This window comes from Puntigrus tetrazona, chromosome 8 (assembly GCF_018831695.1).
Source record: "Puntigrus tetrazona isolate hp1 chromosome 8, ASM1883169v1, whole genome shotgun sequence".
NCBI lineage: Eukaryota > Metazoa > Chordata > Actinopteri > Cypriniformes > Cyprinidae > Puntigrus > Puntigrus tetrazona.
Window position 1 is genome coordinate 5,126,355 of NC_056706.1, and position 18,077 is coordinate 5,144,431.

An 18,077-nucleotide genomic window follows, 5' to 3' on the forward strand; every position below is an offset into this window, starting at 1 on the left:
ACCCTGAACGTGTTTACTTTGTGATCATTACTATCTGACTGTAGGTATTTTATGTAAATGGACATTTGAGTTGTAATTATTATATTATGTGAGAAGAAAGACACCTCAGAGTGATGTGAGAGACATAAAACTAGCACAGCCAATTGGTTGCCCGAGACAAGAGTCAATTATAGTTTAATGGTTCTTATGGTAAAATATTTAATGGAAGAGTGCAGCGATTGACCAATCAGAATTAAGTATTCCACGGAGCAGTGTACTTAAAAGTAATAAATACTTTATGGCACTAGTTGTTTTCACTAACTCCACTCATCGTTGTTTAGGTATTTTACTTTTAGTACAACAGAATATGACTTCTGTTTAGACTTAGTTAGAATATCAAATAAAATCGTTTGCTGTTTTGCAAATAAGATTCTGTCTTGGTCAAACAGTAGCTTTTATAACGCCTTGTTGTATTTTTTTATTTTTTTTTATCCCATTATTACTATTTTTAGAGCTGAAGACTTTGTGGTATATTTTTCATGAATTATCTAAAACAAAGTTTCCACACTGAAATTTTTTACTTTGTTACAGCACATTTTATTCCCTTTGAAATAAATGCTGTTCTTTTGAAAGCTCCATTTGTCACTGAATCCTGAAGACTCGTGGTTTTCAAAAAAATATTAAACGGATCAACTGTTGATAAAAATTAGAAATGTTTCTTGAGCAGCAAATCAGCAAATTATTTCTGAAGGATCATGTGACACTGAAGGCCGGAGTAGTGATGCTGAAAATTCATCTTTGCATCACAGGAATGATTTACATTTTAATAAATGACGTTTTAAAATATATGCAGATAGAAAAACAATTGTAATAATATTTACCAACAGTAGTGTTTTACTGTATTTTTGATAAAATGATTTTCAGATAAATGCAACTTTGGTCTGCTAGAGCATTAAAAAGTCTAACCGATCCCAAACGCTTCGACCGTCATGTTTATTGAAATTAACCAATGCCTAAACAGTATTACCAAGTATTTCATAATAAGATCAGTTGAGCCATTCTTTGCAGTTTTGTTTTGTGCACCCGGCATAAATTAGACCTTGAATTTAGATCCAAATTGTAGTGCAGTGTCAGAAAAGTGTAGAGGATGAAAATTTCACCCTGACAGGCCGCTGCTTGTGTGAGCGGCTGTACAAGAGATTTTTGAGCTCTGATGCGATCCTTTGTTTGTAATGCGTTGCTGCATCACAGGCATAAGTGCTGAGCTCAGGGGGTGTTTGGGCCATGCTGACCCTGCAGGCTCCTGCCCCATAATGTCTTGAGTCATTCTGTTTTTTTGAGTTGCTTTGCACAAAATGACAAGGAGCAATTATGCTGAATTAGAGGGTGTTTTTTGAAAGAAAAAAGTGATATAGAGGAAACAAGGCTGCATATTAAACGAGTGTGGCTCCGTTGGGGTTAGAGAGGTTATGCCATTCAGCCAGAGTAGCTGAAATCATTCATGTGTTACAGAGGGCTTGGGTGTTCATGGCTTTGTGCATATTTATGACTTAATTTGCAATGTTCGCATGCATGCCTTTGCTTTTTCGTGTTCATTTAAAGTCAATATAACTATACAATTGACCCTGTTCGCTTTTATTGTGCATGATTCATCAGTGCACATCATTTTTGCAAAATAAAATAATAATAAAATAACTAGATGGCTAGACAGCATTCTTTAGTGTATATTAGTGTATATATATAAAAAAATGTATGAATGAAAAAATAAACTAAATACTAATCCTAAATACGTAAAAACATAATCCTCTCAAAAAAAATGTTCTGTAGAAGGTTTTTGCTTTTTATCACATAAAATGGGTTGCAAATGCCATTTCGAGTTGACTTTTAAGGTTATCTTTATATGTTTTTCTCAGGTATCTTCATTCGGTCTTATCTGTTTCTCTGGGCAACTTCCAATTTGCATCTTGCACATTTGGAGGGCACTGTATAGAAAAGACACTCTTAGTGGGCCCTTCCATGTTAAAGAAGCATACATGCAAAGAGAGTCGTTTTGTTCTTTATAATCCCATGATCCTAAAGTAAGCAATTAGTTTTAAAGGAATAGTTCACAAAAATAAATACACACATATATATATATATATATATATATATATATATATATATATATATATATATATATATATATAGCTGAAATATACTTACCATCAGGCCGTCCAAGATGTAGATGTCTCTTTATGAGAATACATTTGAAGAAATGTAGTATTATATTACTTGCTCACCAATGGATCCGCTGCAGTGAATGGGTGCCACCAGCATGAGAGTCTAAAAAGTGTTTGTAATAAATCTGACTATTTTAACAGCCAGAATACGAAGCCATAACAATGCTCTCACAGAAAAAATCCATCCCATTTTTGTTGCCCTTTTGCATCAAAATCCACCAACATATTTGTTTAGAACTATTTTGGACCATGCATATTTCTCTACAGATTTAGATAAGATGTCTTTTTCACCAGCAATTTTATGGATAGAGGATGTATTATTCGACTCAAGGCCTATATGGGAGATACTCTTTCCTTTGCGTGTTCATATTTTATGTTTTTATCAAGCACTAAATGAAGAGGAAATATTTCACACAAAAGTTACTTCTGCCGTAGCAATCTTAACATCTACAAGTATCCTTATTGCTGTATTTTATCAAGGTAACGTTTCATTCATAATGAGTGGCAGTGATGTATGCCATACGTTTTTTGGTTCGATATCCACTTACAAGACATACAGTACTTGAAGTGTTTTGCCCTTGAAAATGAGTCAGCTATAGTGATGCTCACTTTCCAATGGAATTTACCCCCCCTTTTCTTACCATCCTTCTTGCGTGTATGTCTGTCTGCTCACTAAGTGTGTGTGGTTGTGTAGGCATGTGTGCGTCTAATCTGTGTGTGTGTGTGTGTGTGTGTGTCTGTGCCCGCAGCCTTGTGTCTCTCAGCCTGGGGCAGCTGCCGCAGATTTCATGCCCCTGTTTCCTGCACCATATAATCTAGTCTGACAGCGGAGAGTTTGCATGGGAGTTGTTTACTTATATGAGTGTGTATTGAGTTGAAATGTGTCTGTGTGTATGTGCAGATGTTTACTTCTGTGCATGATTATGGATAAGTGTCCATTTGCTTGTGATTGCATTTAGGATGTACGTGTGCGTGAGAGAGAGCATGTGTATCCTTTCAAAATGAACCTTTTTTACGGTGGACTGAATGCTACTGTGTTACAGTGTCAGCAGAGGCAGTTTTCGCCAGATTTGTGACAGCTATTCTTAGGTGGAGAAGGATATAGATATGCTCCTGGAAAAGTGTTATGGCCGTTATTGTGAGGTCTAGCAGGAAATTAGGTAGATTGTATGATTGCCAAGTGAAGGAGATGGTTCATAAATCAGAAGATGTGGAATAAAAGGGTTGTGCTTCCTAACAAAACAGTGAAAGAGGAAATTTAGTTTGCAGTTGCTGACCTATATGGGTTTTTCAATGGCTGATGGTGATCTAGAAAGCGGGGCAGTCAGTGTATTGCTGATATATTCATAATATTTTTAACCCTATAAAGCCTACAGTATCATATTTGATGCATGCCTCCAAAGAATAAAATCTTAGCTGAAAACCTCTTGTACACAATCATATCTCCTGTCAGCTGATTGATTGTGCTCTTTTAGTAAGTAAAAGACCTTTTCCTATCATTCTAAACACGTAACACGTTTGCTATAAAATCTAGAATGTTTTTAGCAAATAAATGCCAGAAAAACTATTGATTTTTAGTAAAAGCAACCTAGGTTGACTTGATTATGCATGCATTATCTTTTAGCATTTAGAAATAATGTTAAAATGTATCAAAAATTATACATCAGTCCCCCACCCTCCTCAATCGTTATTGTATTGTGTGTTTCATAGGGCAATAAAACATAATACAGAGTTTCTGCTACTCTAAACAGTTATAAAATCTCATTGATTTACACTATAACTTGTCATCTTATTTTTATGCTGTATCAGATATCAGCAACAGCACCAAATGTCCTATTATTTGCGATATTCGGACCTAAATTTGAGGTGTTTTTCTTAAGCATGATTAACTATGTTAGTAATAAGGTCCTGATATTCTTAAAATTAAAACACATATGCAAACTATTTTATATAACAGGCACAGTTAGTGATGAAGATGAGATGCGCAGAAGATTGACTCACAAAATACACAAACCAATCTTCAATAATGTTTTCAGGTCATTGTCAAGAGGTCTTGTATCACCATAAATGGGTTTATTTTGTGCTGAAGACCAACTGACTGTAGATTATTTCACTCATTACATGCCTGCCAAATAAATAAATAAGGGGACATGAAATATTGATTTGAGTTTTATTATTTTATCATGTGAGAAGAAAAAGGCCACAAAGTGGTTTGAAAAAAATGAAACTAGCACAGCTCTGTAGGAAATTGGTTGCTTGTAATATCTGGAGAAAGCTATCCATTAGCATTGCCATTCATCTCAATGGCAGCTGTGCAGCTAAAATACAAGTCTATTTCATAGCTTTCCAAAAAGTCAAACTGGTAAAACAGCTATTATATTATATATTTCAATATTTTTTTTTTTGGCAACAGTTTTTTTTATTTCTTGTCAGAAGCTTATTTTGAATTCAAACCCATTTTGTCGCGATTGACCAATCAGAATTAACTATTTCAAGCATTTTATGATTCTTCTGTTGGCAGACATTCTAAACTTTCAAATTGCGACCCCTCATAAATCCAGTCAACATATGCCCGCGCGTCGCAGATTGCATTGGGACCGAATCTGTGCATGTTGCAATTTATAAAACATTGCTTTGCGTTTGTGTAACAGAATTGCCGTATTCATGCAAAGATGAATACTAAGCAGCAAATGCATCATGGAGTGGCAGAACCACAGCAACAGACGGAGCAGGAAGCAGAGTGCAGTGTTTCTCAGGCTTGGGTCCAAAAAACGTGTGCAAATGAGTGCGTTTATGTCTTTTATATGTGCGTTCACATGCTTCGCACCTGCAACTTTCCTACATTCAGCCCTCCCAGCGTGCAGGGGATTCAGACAGAGCCAGGTTCTGACCCGCTAATGGAGTTAGCATATGCAGCACGCTGAATCCCTGCCAGGCATTAATACAGATCACTCACGAGGGCCCCTAAACACGCTGGCCATTTGTCTTCACTAGTGAACTGCTGAAAGGTTCAAATTTGCCATAGTCTCGAGAGCCCACTGCTTTGGCATGTCATGCGCTGTGGAGATATTCACGGAGATGGATATGAATAGGAAACAAAGAGAACCAGAGTGCGAATATTTAGCGAAGCTGGGGAGAAGGGATTGAGAGTGGGTGGGCCGCTTGTGAACTCTGTCCAGTTACAAACCACTGAGTCATGCTGTCATGTCATTTATAGTGCCTCCGAAAACATAATGTTCTTGCAGGAACCAGGAAGTTCCCAAGGAAGAGTCATTAGAGGCCTCGGCGGATGTTTTCTCGACGTGTGGTTTTCTCTGTCAGCTTTTATTTAGCTTCTCTGCATGAGAGTGGATTTGGTTAAAGATAACATGCAATTAAAACCTGTTTACTTTATTAAGGGTTAAAAACATCTGTCAGCGTTTGCTCGCCCTCGTGTCTGTAAAGAAGATATTTTGAAGAATGTCGGCTACCAACCAGTCACCGTTGACTACCACAGAATGAAGCGGAAAAGCGCATTTCTCAAAATATTCTTTTGGGCTTCATAGAAAAACGAACGCTGGTCAGACAGGTTTTGGAATGATTTGAGAAAAAATTAACATGACAGAATTTTCAGATTTCCAATGCATGCATTTTAGTACAGCAAGAACGAAATAGTGTTTGATCTAAATATCTTTCTCATGCATATTTTTTAAACCAAACTGCTATTTTCATCTATTTCATCTGTATTCATTTTATGATTCTATTTTCTGCCTGTCCTTCTGTCTATTGTTTCATCATTCTGTTTGCAAGGCCTTTAAACCTTCACAAACTTTTTTTACATTCCAAAATGCTTTTTCAGTCCAACAAGTTTTGAATTTCTTTGAGTTTATTTTAATCTACTACTGAAATTCCTAATGCGTTCAATTCAATTTAAATTCAATTCAAATTTAGCTGGAATTTAAAAGACATTCCCAATTCAGTCTTCAATGCGACCCTGATGTACAAACGTAGAATTAAAGAGTAAAACCCTCGCCAAAATCACACGGTTTCTTAAAATTGTTTTTCTGCAAAATCCCTAGCTGGTATATATCGTGAACCCTCAATCTAGAAAGTTTTTCTCACTGCCGTTGCCTTAGGCGTGTTCACTGAGGCATTATTTTCCTGTTCTTTCATCTTCTTTATTTTTCTAGTTTCTGTAATGCTACTTTGAAACAAATTGTATTATTGTAAGCTATACAAATTATATTGAAAGGAATATACATTTTAGTCAAACACCAAAAAGAAAGTGAATTCCCCTTTCGTTTTTTCTTCCTCCTTTTTGACGGCGCGTCTCTCTCTCTGTCTTAATCTCTACCTCTCTTCGGTTTCTTGTGGGTAATAGCATTGTCACTGCACAGTCATCATTACCCAGAGACAGGATGAAGGAGACGTATTGAGGGAGGGAACGGGCGATGGAGCGGTGCGGAGGAACGAGGCGATTGTTTTCAGCCAGCCGTTGTATCTTGGGAAGGGGCCGTCTCGGTGAGATCGGCTGCGACAGGGTCAGAGCAAACACGGCGTCTCATCCACGAGCCGTCTCCTCCGCTCCGCCTGCTCGCTTTCCGCTCACGTCCGCCTCCGTTTGCTCACGCCTGCACTGTTAGAGGCCACTAAATATCTGACACACTGGAGAATTGGCAATCCTTTGAGAGTCTGTACCCTTTTCAACCTCTCCCCTCTTCTTTTTATTGAATACATTTGTGGAGCGGAGCGCGTGGCGCAGCGGGTTGCCTGATTTTATTCCGCTTCGCCTCATCCGTGGGGAGGAGGGCATCCAAATTCAGCTCCGTGGGTCCTCAAAGGGGCCTGTGTGACACAGCGGTGTGTGCCTTTATTCATAATTGAGAGAAATACATTAGTGGAGTGCCAGCGTGGGGTGTTTTTTGTAATTGAAGTGGCAAGGTGTTAGCAAAAAAGAAAACACCCTTACTCTCGGCGGAGTGATGCTAGGAAATCTATCTAACTTGTTATCTGTCGTTTGCAGGCTGTGATTTTATAAAGCCTAGCATTGATACAGTTTTGCTTCTTGTGATATAATTATATTCACAAATCAATTTTTTTATTGTTAGCATGATTGTTTTGCATTCGGCCCTTGTGATGAAAGGCTAATTTTATTTTTTGTTATTGTTGTTTTAGTTTTGCACCTGTTCAGTTGTGCATAATCACTGAATAATTAACCGAAAGCTCATGTTTTTTTTGTCGACTAACCTCAAACAACACTTCAAAAAGTCACGGAAAAAGAGTTTTACAATTCAGTCTGATGAGAGACTATACTTTTTCTATTCATTTTTTCTAAAACTTGCATGGGATGACTTTAATTAAGTCTTAAAATGATGATGATTATATTTATACATTTTTACAAGAACAAATGATATTTTACTGTATATTAGAAGTGCTTTAGCCTTTAGCATCATATAGAAAGCCACTTCTCGATTTTTTTTTCATTTGTTTATCTGCAAATGTTGGAGAGGTAATGCAATGTATTTGGATTATCATTGATAAAATACTTTGAATATCAAACACAAGCCCTAAATATATAAATTTTTGCTTAATAAAAATATTTAAATTCTTGTCAAGGTATTAATTAAATCAAATAAATCCTACGAACTTGGCCAATACCAAGTGCGAACTTGATATATCAGGACAAAAAGCGTACATCTGTGATGTCAAAACACAGGTTTGATTGAAAAACCCCAAACACATCCATGCGTTTAAATTATGTATTTGGTGCTCAAGAGATCGTTACGAGTAATTGCCTTATCAAAGCTGCCTCTAATCAATATCAAAATGTTTCCGTTTATTTCCGAGTAGAGAGAATGAGCGCAGCACAACACTGGCAATTACATCTAAATGTGCCATTTCTGTTCGTTTAACTGGTCGACAGATACAGATTGCCTTGTTAAGGTTTGAGTGAATTAAACACGCATCCTGTTCTTTGAGTTTTCTTAACACGCATGGTTTCTTGATTTCATAAAACTCTCCTCCTCCACCGCCTCTCCCTCTTGAAATGATTCTTTTATGTTTTTGGCCTCCTCTCTTTCGCGTTAGAAGCCCCTCTCAGCCAGCCGCCCCGTCACTTAGACCACGTTTAGGCCATTTTCCATCTGAAGGATTGCCAGGGTTTCTTTGAACTATCGTTTTTGCATCCCACATGCAGCGCTTCACATTTCCCTGAGGAATATTTGGGAGATGTTTGCTGCGGGTCTATCAGGCCACGATCAGAGGATGTCTCATATTGTCCTTCTTCTTTGAGGCCCCCGCTACCGTTTTGGATTTTTTTTTTTTTGAAGACGTATTAGCATACCGTGACTAGAGACTCTTCTGCTACAGGATAACCAACAGGATGAAAAATTGATTCGAAACATCTTCCAAAGAAGGTGCTTTCAATAATGCATTTGTAGTGATTGAGAGTTATTTCATAGAATTCGAATACCAAGAGATGAACGTATGCGGCTGCGATGGGATTCTAGATTTTCTTTTCTTTAAAGACTCTTTACGGCTCATGCGTGTAGACGAATCTGTTCATTTATAAATTTCTTTATTCATTGTATTAGCACTCTTTGTCATGGGAGCCCTGCATCGAGCGGAGAACAAAAGAAAAAGCACATGAAAGCCAGAGAAACACTCTCACTCCACTGTGACCTGGACTCCCACCGGTGGCTTGAAAGGCGCATATCGCACCAGGGAATCTAGGAATTCTTTTTTTTATATTAATTTTATTGAAATGCTTGATAAAGCCTGAGAAATGTCTCCTAACTATTCGCTGACTCGCGTTTAGCAGTCATTTTCAAAGGCTACTCCATCAATATACGCTATATTACCCATCAGGTTCATCCCTGCAGTTTGCCAGTGATTTATAATTGCCTTAATTGCTCCTCTCACAGCCACTGGAGGAGATTAATCAATCCTTAAATTCAAAATCCAGCCAAGGCCAGTCGGAGAAACGGCCCTCGTTGCCTCCTGCAAAAGGGCGCATACCGCTTTTAATTCGTAGCCGTGCCTGCTGTTACCGTGGAAATAGAGACTAACGTGAGTGTATTAATGCACGTCTCCCACAGTTACAAAATCACTAATCCCTGCCTAAACGGCATGAGGTTGAACGGCCGCACTCTTACAAATGCCTTCCTTAGGCCTGTTTCACACATCAAGTGTCTGAGGAGCATATGCACAGTAGAACTGCAGAGAAATTCGATTGTGATGCCTAGCATTCACGTAGCAAAGTGCATAAAAAAACATCAGTTCATGCATTTTGAATGCACAACAGTATGTTTTTGAATTAAAAACAGCTCTTAGTAAGTGAATGACATGAAAATGCTTGTTGTTAGTTCGTGATACCCAATGAATTATCTAAAGGTACAAACTGATCCTTATGCATCACCGCATTAACATTTTACATTATATGGTGCTGATCTGGTCTTTTTAATTTAACCAGAAATATGAATTCTGTGATCATTTATTCACCTACATGTTGTTTCAACCTGCATTACCTATAGGAAGATACAATGAAAATCAGTCAGGTCCAGCGTTTTTGGACCCTGTTGATGTTCACTGCATGAAGTTCTGTGTCCTTCAGAAGAAACAAATTCATGTTGGTTTAGACCGATTGCAGAAAGATTACAGAAACTTTGTTTATAGAAATTATATGATTAGCATTATGTAATTATTTGATATGTTTTCTTTAACAGTGGCATTCGAACATCTGTAAAACCCTTTCTTAGCGCAAATACATTTCTAACAGTAATATTTTGAAATATTATTACAAATTAAATTCACTTTATTCTGTTTTAATACATTTTTAATTTTTCCTTTGATGCAAAGCTGAATTTTCAGCATCATTACTCCAGTTTTCAGTGTTCAGAAATCATTTTAATATGCTGTTTTGATATCAATTAACAAAACAGTTGTACCACTTAATATTTCAGTGGAAATCAAGATGAATAGAAAATTCAAAAGAACAGCATTTATTTTAAATCTAAATCTTTTGTAACATAATGTCTTTCGATTAATGTAATGTTTCCTTGCTCAATAAAAGCATTCATTTAACAGAAGACTTTTTATATTTCTAATTAATTTAAACTGGCTGTAAACTCTTATTATGGAGGGCAGAAACAAACATGTGCAAATATGTTCCTTCAGTTATCTTGCTAGTGTTTAGCAAGTTTTTTTTTTGTTGTTTTTTTTTTTTTTTTTGGATGGGATGGGGCAGTTTGTAAGAGAGTAAATAGTGTTGCTGTTAATAATATTGTTCCCGTTAAGCACTTTTTACCTCCTGCGACGCTAGCACCTGGAGCAGTAGCATCATTTGCGCTAATGATAGCTAATCCGCTCAATTAGCAAAGTACACATTTGTAATCTGGGCCTCTCTGCTAGCAGGCAAGTTTACATACTCTTCATCTTCCTCTTGCAGACTAATGCCCTACGACATTCACAGTACTGTGGCGGCACACAATCCCCTGTGGTAACATGCTAACAGAGGAGCTGTTTCAGCCAATTGTTTGCAGACACAAGAAATGGCTCCACGTCCCTGTCGCTCGCTCTCTCGCTCACTCTCGCTCTGCCTCCCTCCTGCTTTACCACAGGAGACCGCATTCACCTTTTTAGCCCATTAATTAGCATGAACAGTTAATAGTGCCTCCTACAATGGCTGCCTCAGCAGTTTTTCCTTAGAGTTGGTGTCACCAAATCAATATAAAGTCGGGCATAAAGCACTTGAGAAACTCAGTCGTAAGAAGCAGGTCTGTGCGGTCATGGTTGCTTCTCTTAGCAATTTTTCTGTTAGAAGCAAGCCATCCCTGCACCAAAATGCATTAAATGGTGTAATTTTTGTTTTCTGTACTTTATGATCCTCACATTCATGTTTAGATAGCACCATATGAAACCAGTGAGATCAGATTTTGGTCACGACTGACAGCACTGAAAAAAGGGTTTCACTTTTTAAATGAAGTGCAAAAATTGTTTCACACGTAAAAAAATTCCATTGCTTTTCTCCATATATGACTGATTTTGAACAATAACTTATAAACATTTGAAGACAGACCTACTTAGAGTTACGAGGTTGTCAGCAGATGATATTTGCTTTTGTTAAAACCAACAACATGTGTTAATAATAATTCTAAAAAGCGTAAAACTACATTAGCCATGATCCTGCAAAGAATCTCCACCAATCAGAGTTCAAGTTGGGAGTTTAAGAGAAAACTTTTAGTTATGTGTTGCCTAATTTTAAAGTGTTTCCAAAATTTCTAAAGCTGTGATTCTCTTTTTAGCTGGTTGGTTTGGTTTATGGTTTACAGTTCTCAAAGGAAGACCCAAACTGAAAAAAAAGTTCCTAAACCAATGCTGCTAAAAAAAAAGAGGACAGGCACTGTTGCATTCTATTGTATCAGCCATAGAGCCAAATTACCATTTGTTGGCAATGTTCTGCATGAAAAAATATGAAATTGGACTGTTGGGAGTCTAATGTGGCCGGCCAAAAAATATATTTTGTGGAGTAACCAAGGTGTTTTCTTTTTATTTATTTGAGCTTCAGAACAGTATCATAAAGAGGAAACACAAACATTGCAGAACAATAAACATAATTAACTGACAAATGCACAAAAACAATAAATTATAGAAGTTTTATAGTAAAAACAAATGCATTAAAAAATAATAAATTATAAGCACAATCGCAATGTCCTGTAGAGATCTTAATGAACAATGTATTTATCTTGCATATCATGCAGACAGGCTAATTCATCCAATTGCACTTTTTAGTTCTTCAACAAACTCTGGAGGACTGTGGCTCAAACTTTGAGACACTTCATCTGGGGCTGAGATTCATCGCCAAGGCAATTAACCCCGCTGTCGATCATGTCACAGCAAGCAATCAAAGATAATTCCCAAAGTTTGTCTCAGGCTGCAAAACTGTGACAAAAACCATAAACAGTAGCGCGCACAGAGCTTACGTGATAACTCTCTCAGAATTCCCCTCACATCTCCAGGAGAGGAAAGAAAGCATCTAGGATCTTGAAAAGGAGAAATTGGAAAAAAAAAAAAAAATCAAATCAAAAAGCTTGCAGCTAGTTGCAGGATTGTCTTGTTTGCCTTCGCTGTTCTTGTTGTTTTCATTTAACAATGCAGCATGAGTGCTTAGCATTTAGATGACATGTTTGAGGAGAGGTGCAGCAGATCAGATGCACTGCGTGAAGGGTTTCACAGATAGCGCCAGACTTCCAGGGCGGAGAGGCATACGGGCAGGCGGGCGCTGGAAAAAGCAGCTCTGCCCATAGAATCACGGGCACTGTCAACACCATTGTGAATGACACGGTGACGAGCCAATCAGCGCGGGTGCCAGCGAGCGGCTTAGAGAGCCTTCTGCATGCCAATGAGTATAGTGGGTCCAAGATCCACAAGCCTGCCAATGAAGGACTCAAAGTCTTGAGGGGTTAAGAGGTTTTTATAAACATTGAACGAGCAAGTGGAAAGTTGGAAGTTTCTTCAACTTGATCTGAGAGTAAGGACTTCAAAAAAAAAAACCCTGTGAAGTGCAGAATACAGAGCTGGCTAATTTGAGGAGCTTTGAGAGTATAAACCTGACAGCAGAGGACCTGAATTAGCAACGTTAGCAGAGTTGAGAGTGTTGCAGGCAAGCAGTGCCGGGCAGTGACTAACTAAAACAGACACACTGTTAACCATATTGTGTCTTTTAGTAGGAACTTTTATTTATTCATTCTTGTAGGAAGGTCTTTTGTGGGACATACTTAAACATAGATTTTCTGACTTAAACCAGATTTCAGAAAAGCTTTATTAATCACGTGTTTATGATTTTATTTAATAACATGGTGAAATTGATGCTAATCATAAAGGACATCTTTTTATTTTATTATTTTATTCTACGGAAGGGTTTGTTTTAATCCTCTTTTCTTTTTATTTGTTGTATTTCATTGTTTTATTTGTATAATCCCAATTGATTTTAATTTATTATGGGTTTTTTTCAATGAATTGCATTAAACTTTGCAAATTAGTTTTTTATTGCTGTTTTATAAAAATAGTTATAGTCTATTTCAGATTATTTAATAAACGGGTCTTATAGAATGATGCTTTTTGCATTTGAGTTTCCCAACCATTTGAAATCTTTTGCATTACTAAAAAAGTCAAGGAATGTATTTTTCATGTTATTTAGCTACATTTTGTTACCCAACACAGCTCTAATGAAATATCTGACCACTTTTTTTCTTACAGCCTCTGCCCAAGGAGCCATCCTAAAGGACTTCAGATTGCCGTGAGGAGGTGAGTGGTGCTTCAGTAAGATTATCTCTTATCTTGCCTTGTTTGCTTTTCCTTAGTAAGCCATCATTGTCTCTAAATCTAATATTCAAAGACTGTGATCGTCCAGCGAGCGGGTCCGAAGCAGAATGGCGACAAAACGCTGAGACCGACAAGAAGTGCTATCACAGCGTTGGTTTTAAAGCAACATGACAGATACAGAGCACAGGTACAGAGGTGGAATAAGGCAGAGCAGAAATCGAGTGGAAATCTTATCATTTATCCAGCCAATTGTGCCCCGCCGGCACTGATGAAGTTGTGTTAAGAGTGACGCACCTGATCAGCGGAAGGGCTAAAGCTGGATTAGAGGGCAGCTGGGGGCGCCGGTTTTGCCGCGGATCGAGAGATGAAGGGAGAAGATGATGTTGCGGGACGTGAGCTGAAACCCAAAATCCCTCGTGTTCTGCCTCAGTAGTGATTGCAGATGGCGCGATGGTAGCAAAGAAGGAGATACGGTTATATTTAACAAGATATATTTACATGCCAGCTGTTGTTTGTCTTTCCGTCATGCTTCGAGCGATTCCCAGTGAGTGTACATGGCTTGGGAAAGACTAGGTTTTTTTGCGGTGCAGGAGGATAATATGAGGACAGAAATTTGCATAAATGTATGTTAATCCTTGAGGCAATTAGCACCTGTCAGTTTCTCAGCAAAAGCTTTCGGGTCTTTTCATTACGTGGCAAAATAATATGCTGAATATTGTTCTAAAACCACCTCCAACATCATTTTTCCTGTATTGAAAAGTGTCCTTTGGGAAACAATGCCTTTTCACGTCAGTGTTATTCCAACAGTCAGAGCTATATTTGAGTTGCACATGCCTTTATTTCTTTGAAAAGCACTTTATTAAAAAGCTAGTCATGAGGGAAGACTTTTTATTGAAAAGCTCCATTATAAAAGGGTCCAGAGTGAGCACTTAAGGAACATCTCAGAGGGAAGCTGTTGTGTAAGACTTCTGGGGAGGATTGTAGGCTTTGTGACTCGACGGTGGTTCTAGGAAATGAAATTCTGTATGGCGGTTCTGGTTCATGACGGTGTTATCAACATTTTTCAGCATGTTGCGTCCTCAAGCCTCAAGAGAACATGGTGTGTATCGCAGGCAATCACGGGGAAATGGAGAAACGGCAAAGAGGGGGCGCCATAAATATTTACTTAGGGAGGAACTGGAATGTACCAAATTGTGTTCTGATTACACTGACGTGCATTAAAAATTGATTTGAGTAATTCGGGGGAATGTCTGATTTACAAATCCCACTTGCGAGTACTTTATGAATGATAAATTCTGGATTGTTCGCTAAGCAGCAGTGAAGTGATATGATTGGGGGTTTTTTTTCTCTAACTCAAGGGTTCCCAAACTTACTGTTGTAAAAAATGAGATAATTGTATAATGTTTTCAGTTCACCTAAGATGGATAATGTGTTTTGATAGTTGACTGAATACTTTAGTGGAGATGGAGTTGGCAAACTAAACACTAAAAGCCTGTTACCTTTGTGAAAATTATTTTAAAATGATTAGATTTATGTTTAGATATTGTCCTTAAAGAGAATACTTTAATAGTTAAAAAACAACAAGAGCAGAAAACAATCACAGCCCACTTTTGAGGAAGTTTGGAGATTAATTCATAATTTTTTTTTTATGCTCCTCCTGAAACATGGCACTTGCGATGCCAGGGTCATTGGTTCCATTCCCAGGCAATGCGTGAATTGATCAAATGTATACAGTATCTGGAATGCATTAATTCAATTGGATAAAAACATTTGCTAAATGCATAAAAGTGTTGAGTATTGCTGATGTGTACTGTAAAAATGTATTATATTGATCAGACAAATGGCTGATGCTGAATCTCAAGACATTTTCTAGAATTTATTTATTAAGTCAAACTTGTCTGAAGGAAAATGCATGATGTTCTACATAAATCAAAAGATCCTTCATATTGTGCACCTACAGTATGAAGAAGAGAATATTTTCATTATGTATTATATAATGAAAATGGGTGGGATTGTTCACCTAACTTTTCTAAAATTGTAGAACTTTTGTCTGCTCATTAGGACATTTTTCAGTGTTTTACCCACTTTAAATGAATAGGTAACTATGGTAACCAGGTTTTTCTTTTCCTTTAAACCATATCCTTTTATGCTTCTATCCTTATGTTTAACATCATTAAATGATTGTGCATGTCTAGAATCTTTGTGTGGAGAAACTGTCACAGAGACTGTATGCTTATCGACTGCCAGACGTCTTCTGAACATCGGTGTCTTTAAACCTTTAAAGAGGCAAATATCCACACATTCTGACAGAAAAAAAGACACTTTTTTTTTCAAACAGAAATTTGTATGTAAACATATTTCTCCTTGGAAAAATAGACTTTTGTTGTTTTAAGACTCAAACACTGTATTTTTTTTTTCCAAATTTAACAGGGACTCAAGTCCAAGTCTCAGACTCGAGTTCACTTTAAAGAATAAGTCTTTAACTCATCCAATAAATTGAACAAATTTAACTCTGTTTATTAAGTTACATGATATTCGACTTCTTAAAGTCGGTTTATTATCATTTAAGTTGAAATGACTTGTGCAGCCATGCTTGAAATACGAAGGCAGCGGCTGATTTTTTTTTTTTTTTGTTTTGTAATTGAATTTAATTAAAATGAAGTATTTTCAATGAGCATGCTTAACCGTTCACAGATACTTCAGCGAATCATTGTCAATCAACTCTCTGGTCATAAAGTGTGTCAACCCTGAAAAGTGTGATTTTCTATGCAGAATATCATAACTACTACAGCAACAAAGCACAAAAAAGAGCTTAATTATGCGCTTTGATTAAAACAGAGCAGAGCACTGTACTAAAGCATGATTGTATTTAAAATAACTGAATATCTTAGCAGGACACCAGCTTGGAGGAAACAATGCTGATTAGTGCGCAGGCGATGTACATTTACATATTCAACTTTAATTCTCTAAATGCGAATTAACACTCAGACAGACAACGGGTGGCATAATTTCCCCTTTAAAAACTTAATAGTGCTGCAAGACGTGTAACAAAATAATCATTTCGCTAAGGCTTTGGTGCTAAAGAACACAGGCACTCACCCTCTGCCATTTACGTTTTTCAAAAGCATGTGCCTTTCAAAGCAGCCGCTCTTCAGAACGCTGTCGTATAAAAATCATCATTCGCTAAGTAAACACAAACAAAAGAGCCACAAGATCAACAAACATGAAAAGGCGAGGCAGGAAAAGGTAATGCATGTGGTTTTTTCTTGCCTTTGATCAGTCGCAAAATGCATTTCCCTAATGTCCCCGCCAATGGTTTTCTCTTTGTGTGTGTGCATAGGTTTGCTGACATTCACAGGAGCGACGCCAAACAGGAATCATCCATCAGCCCCCACACATTTGTGTCCATCCTCTCATTTCGGAGCTAAAGATATCAGCTGCCCCTCTCCCCGTCACCCTCCAACAGGAAATGGAATCCGTGCGCCATGGTTGCAGTCAGTCAAGCATCTCTACAGTAACACCCAGGTCATCGTCTCTCAGCTGGGGACATTTTCTGTCAAACCTCGACATAATCGAACTGTTTAAGTTTTGATCTCGAAATACATTAGCTAGGAGAACATTTCACTCGCTTTCCATCCAGTTAAACCGTCAGAGGAGACCGTCCGCGCACCTTTCAGACTAAAATTACGTAAGTTCCTCGCAAAGAGCGGCGAGGCTGTTGCGTAACAAGCATCTCGAAGGACCCCAACTGCGTCTTTCGGAGCAAGGACATGTCGTCGATGAAAGGCCAAGGATGTGCAGAGACCTTTAAACGAACCGCAACGTTTTCTTATGGAACTGGGAAGCAGCAGATGACTGACGTGTCCTGTAGATTTGACCTCACGCGGTTTGACCATATGGATTGTGTGCTGTCTGAGAATGGCAATGCACTGATGCCGTCAACTCTAATCATGGCTGATTTAAAGATTAGCAAACAATGTGTGGATGTCATCTGTCCCTTCCTCTCTGGGGCGTCTCTTTCACTCTCTGCTTTAAATGTCTGTCTCTAATGGATATATCATTTCTATCGATACTTTATTTTGACTGTAAATTGACACTTGCGATGGAGTGTTGACCTAGATAGGAAATAAAGGGTGTGTCCATGTAAATGTGCACAATGCTTTGGGGACTCTCTCTATATCTGGGGGCCGTGCTGATTTGCTGCTTAAAGTCGATGTGAAATCATAATGCATATTTAGTTTGGTAATAAATTGTACTGGTTTATTTGTGAATGATTCGTTGGTGCAATCTCACTACCGTTGAAAATTTGTCGTCACGCTCGCCAAAAGTTGCATTTATTTGATCAAAAATACGGAAAAACTGAAATGGGTTTTGTATTTAAATATATTTTAAAATGCAATTTATTTTCCGTGAGGGTAACGCTGAATTTGAAACTTGTGCGAAACATGTTCTTTAGGAAATAATTTTAATATTTAAAGTTATTTTTGCGAAAACTCTTTTTGGGATTTTAGTATTCAAAGTAAAATGATAACAGTATGAAAGTGTCCCTTCTGATCAATTTAGTGCATCTTTGCAAAT

The 18,077-nt window shown here is 37.6% G+C and overlaps 1 long non-coding RNA gene across 1 annotated transcript; it reads left to right on the forward strand.

Annotated features, from left to right (window-relative positions):
* Positions 1-13,428: 13,428 nt before the first annotated feature.
* On the forward strand, positions 13,429-17,770 carry LOC122350006. Its single transcript, XR_006251552.1, has 2 exons — positions 13,429-13,481; positions 16,840-17,770. It is a non-coding gene; the product is annotated as an uncharacterized LOC122350006 (long non-coding RNA).
* Positions 17,771-18,077: the final 307 nt, after the last annotated feature.